General features: G+C 36.3%; 1 non-coding gene across 1 annotated transcript; it reads right to left on the bottom strand.

Moving 5' to 3' along the window:
- Positions 1-6419: 6419 nt before the first annotated feature.
- On the bottom strand, positions 6420-6526 carry LOC113772741. Its single transcript, XR_003468696.1, has one exon. It is a non-coding gene; the product is annotated as a small nucleolar RNA R71 (small nucleolar RNA).
- Positions 6527-8148: the final 1622 nt, after the last annotated feature.

The following is an 8148-nucleotide window of genomic DNA, read 5'->3' on the forward strand; positions in this document are numbered from 1 at the left end:
CCATAAAAAGCCCATAGACGGACTTTGCTCACAAAGAGAACTTTTTTTTTTTTTTTTAGCACACCCAATACATGGGGACAGGGAAGGGATGCCAACCTTATTTTTATTAAGATCAAAATAAAAAAACAAATGGAGGGGACCAAACCAAAACCTCCAATACATGAAAAAACCCATAAATAAGGAGAACTTGTATCAACTTACAAGGTAAATTACTCATACCTTCCGTATTTTTGCATAATACCACATGATCTCTTTAAATTTTCAAAATATTATACAATCTCCCTATAATTTTATGTAAAGTGAATTTGACAAAAATTGTTTCAGTAATGTCATTAGTTGGAATGTTACCCTTTTTTAAGTACTAAACTTAATAATGATTTAACCTCATTGCATAAAATCATAGGTGATTATGTGGATAGATGCAAAATCTCATGGCAATTAAGTGAATATTTATATTTAAAAAATCATAGGAGGAGTTAAGTGAATATTATAATTTCATCACACGTAGTTTAGAACACGTCTCGAGTACATTTCCACTTCACATAAAATTATAAGGGAATTATGTGAAGACTTTAAAATTTTAGAGATGTTATGTGATATTATGTAAAAGAGCAGGGGGTTATGAGTAATTTACCCTTTATACAATTAGCATATGTTTTTGGAGATGTAACGTCCACGATTAAATTATCAGGTTGGTCCACATTGTATTGAGTGTGAAACTGGTACTGGCAAGACTTTCCAATGACGTCCTCTTTGACCTGACTCCAATATTTTAATGCTAGCACCTAATGTTGACATAATCAAATATTGGTGTATATAATCTGCTTGGTAGATACTCCATCTCTTTGGAAAACACGAATCATGCAGCTTCTTAATCTGGGCTGAAACACGCAATTTTGCAATCGCTCCTCCCAATTTCTTTAATTACAAAAAAAGGGGGTGGGGGAGGGGGAGGTCAGCTCCTAGTAGTTAAATAGGGCTCTAGATATGAAAGGAATATATAGTCAAGATTCTGTAATTTTTTTTTCCTTTGAAGAGAAAAATCAGTACACTGTTCGTACTTTGACTTGGAAATAAAGATTGGCTAACACTATTCTCTTAACTGATAAAGAATGAAACTCTGCAATATATAAGGAGAAACCCTCTCAAAGAATTTAAGTTGCAAGTATGAATATGACTTACACGAAGAAGGGCTCATCTCCTAGCTATGTGAGGTTAGAAAGCAGAAATGAGGCAAAGACAGAGTCAATTGTCCGCAAAGGTCACGTCCCTATACTAGTGGGAACTAATATCGAAGTCATGCAAAGATTTTTGATACCAGTAAAGCTTGTCAACCATCCTTTTCTTGTTTCTTTACTTGATAAGGCTGTTGAGGAGTTTGGCGACGGTCAGAATGGAATGTTGAGAGTCTTTTGTGATGCTGAATACTTCAAAGGGATGATGAAGAACATATAATCAATAATGCTTTGAGTTTTCTATGTATTTTGATTATTTGTTTATCTGAGTTTAGCTGCAAATTGATGGTCAAGATGGCATAAAATGTTTCTGCTTTGAGTCTTTTATGATGCTGAACAAATTTATATTTGTTTACCTAATCTTTGTCCATTGAAGTTGATAAGTGAATATTTAACGTATATTTTGTACAAAATTGGTATGAACTTTTGGTATGTTTTGAGAAGATTAAAGCCATATTTGAACTCTTTTGGTGATAATTGATTAAATATTGTTTAATTGTTCAAAACTTGATAAATAAGTGGATTAATGTGTTAATTTTGTGAAAATATGAAGGATATGGATATATGGAATTCATGCGCGAGATGAAGGAATTGTATGAATCGTCCTGAGGATAAAGTACAAGAGAAACTAGAAGCAAAAATGAAGGAAAAAGGAAAGAAATGAAAAACTGAAAATTTAATGGCACGGATCCGAGCTCGGATCCGTAAGAGCAAAGAGGGATCCGAATCTTCGTCTGTACTTCTGGAGGAGTGTGACGCCCCGAAAAGTATGAGTGTGAGAACCCGAAAATTTTCTAATTTTCTAGGGTTTATTTTATTTAATCGCCCGCTTTTCTACATTTTCTTTATTAGAAAAATTCCCCAGATAAAGTTTATGAGCAAAGATAGTTTTAAAATGATTTTTCTAGTATCGGTTAGTTTTTGAGAAATTAAAAGCGTATTTTGGACGTGGGACCCGCTAGTGCGGTAAATGCATTATATTTTTGACAACTTGTTGAAATTTTGTATTAAGTGATATTATTTTACAAGGTGTTAAGATATTTGTATTGGAGAGACAAAAAGATAAGTTTTAAATCAAAAGGTGACAAGTGTCACCATCCTATTCACTATTGGACTTTTGACCATCTTACCTTAACTTTACTAAAACCAAAATTTGACCAAAAATCAAGCCATTTCTTCCTTCTCATGGCTGAAACTTGGAGAGCAAGAGAGAGAGAAAAACCTTCATCTTTCACTCCAATTTCTTACTTCAATTTTGAGTTTTAACCGATGGAATTGCAAATCACTCCATAAAAGTTGGTTACTAAGGAGATTCCAAGGTCTTGGTGGAGTTATTTTGGAGAAGGAACCACTAAGCTACTATCTTTTGTGAGGTATCAAGGTATGGTGTGTAAAGATTCATTGTTTGTTTCCAATAATGGTGAATTAGTGACTTGTGATGGTTAAAGAGATGGTTTGATGGATTATATTTTGAGTTGTGGTTGAATTGATGAACTTTTATAATTTTTGGGGATTTTTCTGTTTTCATATGAACATGATTGTGTGGCTATATATGATGATTGGAAATGATGTTTAAGAACTCTATGAGGTGGAAAAGTGGATAATTGCAAGCAATTTCTGTTTTGGAAGAAATCTGGAAATTTAGGGTTCTAATGGTTACATTCTGCCCGAATTTATAGCTCATAGATAGAGGCCGAATTGGCCTTGGATTAAAACATAAAAGTTGTAGGGAATCATATTTTAGAGGTGCCTACAAAATGTCAGGTCAATCGGAGTAGTGTAGAATGAGAAAAGTCGAAATTACTATTGCTGTTCTGGTTTTACTCGAATTTGGGAATTGCTTCTGTAATTGGTTGTTTTGGTCAGGAATGCTTCCGAATTGGTTGTTGAGGTCTTCTGATGAAATTTATCCCTGTTTCTTAGCTTTCATCTGGTTTTGGAATTTCTGGATTTGGACTTGGATAGCCTGCTTTATGATGTTTCCGCTAGAATGCGTTCTGTGAATCTGTTTTTCCGGTTCTGGTGTAGTTTCTTGCATTTTTGACCTGGTTACACTCGAAACTGGGTTGAGTGACCTTCTGTAATAGTGTACCCCCTATCTCTTAGCTTCGAAATGGTGAGTCTTGGACCTTCATCCGACCATCGTAGCGCCTTTGATACCATTACCGCAAAATGACGTCAAAACTGTTTTTCTGGTTTTGAGCTTAACTTTCATTTCCGGACTTTTCCCTAGCTTGACTTGTCTTTGTACTACTTGGAGTTTGCTGAATGGCTATTGGATGAACTTGTTGTTGTGTGTGTACCTTTGGGTTGGAATGAGGAAATAATGAAGCCATGATGGCTGGAAAAGTTAGCAAATTCAGGGGAAGTGCTGTCCGAACTTTGAAGGGATTTGTTTGTATTGAGTTTGTGATCTAAGACTTGGATTTGAGCAAGGCAATGTTATATGCTGGATGATTTCTGAGCCGTGGAGGTGAGTGACCCTAAACTATTTCCAAAGTACTTGTGAAATGTTTCTTGCAGTAATTATTCGATTGCATATCATGCGTGCTTGCATGTGAATTCATGACATGATTTGGCTTCAATGAGTTCTGGGAAAGTCTTGTGCTGGACACCAACGTCTCCACCTTGTTTATGGTTCATGTTCATAGTTATCTGGAGCACCGATGTTGCTCCTACTTTCGTGAGTTCGTGAGTTAGTGTTAAATGAAATATTTGAGCGTTGGGTGTTCAAGTGCTATGATTTCACCGGCTCACGAGAGCACTAAACGGACATTTGATCTCTGAATCATGACATCATCGAAATCATCGAAATGCAACATTGTGAAATATATTTGCTTAATGATTTTGCTGGTTACTCGCTGAGCTTCTAACTCACCCCAAAAATATTTTATTCCCCTCCACAGGGCTCAAGGCGAAGGCAGGACTTGTTGTGCTTATTCACGTGAATGGATGGCCTTTATGTTGTACAATTTGGATTTGGAATCATTTTATGTATAGTTGGGATTGTTTCCGCTGCATTTGTGACATGTAATTTTTGGAGAATTTGATGTATATTGGAGATTTATATTGTAATATTTGAGGTTTATTCTTGTAATTCATTTGAGGATTGTAGTGAACGACTGAGTCCCGGCGAGAGTTGGGCAGGCGGCCCGCCGAACCCTCTGGTTCGCCTTAGGGGGAGGTGGGGTTGTCACAAGGAGTGTATCCGAGGTCAGACGATCCGACCTCGGATCCATCATGGGAAGTCCTCGGATCCGGAAGATCCGAGCTTGGATCCATTTTCACCTCTCGGATCCAAGGTTGGGATCTGTCTCTCTCTTCAATAAGTGGCACAGCAGTTTTTCTTTACTTTTCTCACAACTTTTCCGGCTATTTTGAGGGACAGAAATCGGTGGCACATGCTTCTGCAACAAAAGAGAAGACCAAATGAGTTGTAGATAAAAGGAAACATCATATCTTTGACTTCTTTTTACAAAATCTGAGTGGAGGAAATTATGAAGTGAGAGGAATAGACTTTCTACCACCTTTTATGCAGAAACACAAGGAAGAAGCAAAGAGAACCATACGTAACTAGTTTTCCTTCTTGTAACCGGTTTCTCTCTAGCTAGGAGTCTTTGGAGAAGCATTTAAAGTTTTCACTTGTAATCATTTTGTACAAGAACATAGCAGAAATTGGAGGGCTTCACCATCAATTGGCTAAACTTTCTTTTATCTTTCTTGTACTTGTACTTTATGATATTTTGCATTAATAAACTTGTGAGTTTGATTGTTAAATCATTCATGAGTAGCTAATTTTCTTTATCTAGGGAGTAGATGAAACTTATGGCTAAATAACATGAGTTGAATGTGATTTGCACTTGTTATATCTTGTATTAACTTGTCTACTTGTGTAGCTGTGATTACTTGTTATTGATGATCACCAATAGCATGTTTATAGTTGCTATTGTTCAATGAGAATTGGTAGTAACAATGGAAACACATGAGTAGAGCTTAAATTGTATGTTCATGAAAATAGAAATCCACTTAAGTGGATTACTTAGCATTTCATGAAAGAAAACCAAGGAGTATTAGTATTTCACCATGAAAATAGGGAAAACTAAACTACTCTAAGCCATTTCATCATGAGAATGAGACTTGGTAATTTTGAAAATAAATCTCTAGTTAAACAAGAATAATAACAAGAGATAAATCCATTCATTTGTGTTGTTTATGTCATAAGTGGAATCGACATCCCTAAATTCTTCCTTGAGTGAAATTTCTCCATTTGCATTTAGTATTTGTTAAACTAGATTTGTATATCAGATTTGTAGATTATAGCAATATACTTTCTCTACTCAAATTTATTGTAAGTCTAAATAATAGAGAAAAATAAGGGCCTAGTACTTGTTTAATTTGCTCCTCGTGGGATCAACCCGATACATACCCTACATTACGATTTCAGCCTGTATACTTGCAGCTAATGGGTATAAAAATCGGATTTAAACTTGCATTGATAAAAAAAATTTCGTCAAGTTTTTGGCGCCGTTGCCGGGGAACGGCAATATTAGGGCCTAATCATCTCTATTAATCTAGATATTTTCATTGTTTTTATCCAAGTTGTTGAATTAAATCTACAAAAATTTCTCTTGTTTTTATTTGTAGTGTATGCATCGATCAAATCGAGAAGTTGCACTTTTCGATTCTAAAATTGAGAGGACACTAAGGAGATAAAGGAGGAATACACCACATCAAGAGGAACAAAAGATTTGGTAACCGATAGAGGAAATCTTGATAGAATTACTATTTGAGGAGGAAATGGCGGAAAATGACCCAAATAGGCGAATTCTACGAGATTTTGCTTTACCGAGAACACAAGATTCTCAAACTAGCATTCTAAGGCCAACAGTAAACGCTAATAATTTTGAGATAAAACCATCACTGATTCAAATGGTACAACAATCTCAATATGGAGGTAATGCTACCGAAGACCCAAATTCTCACTTGTCAACATTTCTTGAAATCTATGATACAATTAAGCTTAATAGTGTTAGTGATGATGCAATTAAACTTCGATTGTTTCCATTTTCACTAAGGGACAAGACCAATGTTTGGTTACAATATCATCCTCCAAACACTTTTACTACTTGGGTTGAATTAGCCAAGGCTTTTCTTAATAAATTCTTTCCACCTGGAAAAACTGCTAAACTTAGAATGGATATAACTAGTTTCTCTCAACAGGAAGGAGAGACATTGTACGAAACTTGGGAGCGCTATCGGGAATTGCAACGAAGATGTCCTCATCATGGTCTACCAGATTGGCTAGTAGTCCAAACATTTTACAATGGTCTCACCTATCCAACAAAGACGCATGTAGATGCGGCAGCGGGAGGAGCATTGATGGGAAAAACAGCTGAGGAAGCTCAACAATTGATTGAAGAAATGGCTGCTAACAACTACCAATGGGCAAACGAACGAGGTAATACAAGGAGAACCGCAGGTATTCTCGAAATAGATATCTTGAATATGTTAAGTGCAAAAATGGATAATGCGGTTAAGATGCTTAATAGGCAAGTTGATTCTAGTTCTAATCAAGGGGTAGTTATTGCATGTTGTACCACTTACGGCGGAGATTGTGATGATTTTATGTGCTCTAGCAGTGAACAGGTTCAATATCTCAACAATTACAGCCGTCCACCCCAAAATAATCCATACTCCAATACTTATAATCTAGGATGGCGAAATCACCCGAATTTTGGATGGAAGGATCAAAGGAACCAACAAACACCAGTTAATCCACCGGATTTTCAACCGAAGCAACCACTTCATGAGTCCAAACCAGTTTGGGAATTGGCAATTGAGAAGCTGGCAAATGTATCAAATGATAAAATTGAAAAATTAGCCAGTGCCACTACTCAACAGTTTGAAAGAATTGAAGGAAGGATGGACCAACTAACCAATATGTACAGGAATGTTGAGGTCCAATTGGGGCAAATAGCAAATGCGGTAAACAATCGCAATCAAGGGGACTTACCTAGTAAGACTGAGGTGAACCCAAGGGAACATGTGAAGGCTATAACCCTCCGTAGTGGTGAGGAATTAAGTGAGCTGCCGGTAGTTGAAAGTGGAAGAGAGTTTGAAAGAAGAGAAAATAAGCAATTGAGTGAGTTAGGAGAGGAAAGCAAGAAAATCAAAGGGAAAGAAAAGATGGAGGAAAATGAACCACAAATGGGAGATACAACACCAATTCCTCCACCAGTGCCATTCCCTCAAAGATTGAAACCTTCGAGAAATGACAAAGAATTTAAGAAATTTGTCAACATTTTTAAACAATTACATATTAATATACCTTTTGTTGATGCGATTTTGCAGATTCCTTCATACGCAAAGTTTCTCAAGAAGATAATGACCAAGAAAAGGAAGTTGGTAGATAGTGAGACAATTGCATTAACGGAAGAATGTAGTGCAATCATACAAAACAAATTGCCACCCAAGTTGAAAGATCCAGGGAGTTTCACATTTTCTTGCACTATTGGTAATGTAGAATTTTCTAAAGCACTTTGTGACCTTGGTGCAAGTGTGTCATTGATCCCTTTAACTGTGGCTAAGCAATTGGGGTTGAAAGAGTTAAAGCGTACTAACATTTCCTTGCAATTGGCTGACAGGTCTATTAGACATCCAATGGGCATATTGGAGAATGTGCTTATTAAAGTGCAGAAATTCATTATCCCTGTTGATTTTGTTGTCTTAGACATGGAGGAAGATGTAAATGTACCTATTATATTTGGTAGACTATTTCTGGCCACCACAGGTACAATAATAGATGTTAAACGTGGTAAGTTCAAGTTCCAAATTGGTGAAGAGGAAGTGGAGTTTGATCTAAGTAAAGTGGAGAAATATCTCTCTTTTACTGACCATGTTTATTCTGTTGACA

This window comes from Coffea eugenioides, chromosome 5, assembly GCF_003713205.1.
Source record: "Coffea eugenioides isolate CCC68of chromosome 5, Ceug_1.0, whole genome shotgun sequence".
Taxonomy (NCBI): domain Eukaryota; kingdom Viridiplantae; phylum Streptophyta; class Magnoliopsida; order Gentianales; family Rubiaceae; genus Coffea; species Coffea eugenioides.